The sequence below is a fragment of the Suricata suricatta genome, chromosome 10, assembly GCF_006229205.1.
Source record: "Suricata suricatta isolate VVHF042 chromosome 10, meerkat_22Aug2017_6uvM2_HiC, whole genome shotgun sequence".
NCBI classification, from domain to species: domain Eukaryota; kingdom Metazoa; phylum Chordata; class Mammalia; order Carnivora; family Herpestidae; genus Suricata; species Suricata suricatta.
In genome coordinates, this window is record NC_043709.1 from 59,119,928 (window position 1) to 59,121,249 (window position 1,322).

The window sequence follows — 1,322 nt, forward strand, 5'->3', positions numbered from 1 at the left end:
GGACATAAAGAAACTGTCCACAGATTCAATGATTGAAATCATTCAGTGTATGTCCTTCTATATTAAATAGAGATCAATAATAATTAGATAATTAGTTGAGAAGAGTCTTTGAGCATACTTCCTAAAACTCAGTGGATCAAAAAGGAATCAAATTAAATTTTGACTAACTTTGAACCAAATAATATAGTTTGTTATGTCTAAACTTCTGCAGTACAGAAAAAGAAGTACTTAATAGACACAAACACTATAGGTAGATACTATAAAAAAGAAAAGAAAATGACAAGATCAATCTTCTATTTTAACACAGTGAATAGTAAACAGCAAGTCAAAGCAAAAAAGTAAATAATGCATATAAAAATAATATAGGATATTCACATGGTTTAACTTTTTTTTCTACTGGCCAATCTAGTATTTCTTATTACGTTTTTATTTTTTTTCCAGTATAATTATAGTTTCTGGTGTACAAATTAGTGATTCTTCAATTGTATACTTTATTCAATGCTTATCATGATAAATGTACTCTCTAATCTTCTTCCTTTATTTCCCCCGTCCTCCAGTCACCTCCCCTCCTCGCCTCTGGTAACTATCAGTTTGTTCTCTATGGCTAAGAGTTGATTTCATTTTTTTCTGTCTCTATCTCTGTCTTTCTCCTTTTCCCTTTACTGTTGAGTTTTGTTTCTTAAATTTCACACATAAGTGAAATCATATGGTATTTGTCTTTCTCTTATTGAGTTATCTCACTTAACATTATACTCTCTACCTCCATCTATGTCATTGCAAATAGCAAGATTTTATTCCTTTTTATAGCTGAATAATATTCCATTGCACATTTAAGACTACATCTTCTTTTCTACTTACCACTTCCAATTTGGCTATTGGCAATATATTGCAATAAACATAGGAGTGTGTGTATCTCTTTTAGTGATTTTGTTTTTTGGATAAATATCCAGCAGTGTGATTGCCAGATCTTAGAGTAGTTTTATTTTTATCTTTTTGAGGAAACGCCATACTGTTTTCCATAGTGGCCACATCAGTTTGCATTCCCACCAACAGTGCATGAAGTTTCCTACATGGAGAGCTACATCCTCACCCATGCTTGTTTTTTTTTTTTAATAGTTTATTGTCAAATTGGTTTCCATACAACACCCAGTGCTCTTCCCCACAAGTGCCCTCCTCCATCACCACCACCTCTTTTCCCCCTCCCCCTTCCCCTTCAACCCTCAGTTCATTTTCAGAATTCAATAGTCTCTCAAGTTTTGCATCCCTCTCTCTCCTCAACTCTCTTTCCCTCTTCCCCTCCCCCTGGTCCTCCATTAGGTTTC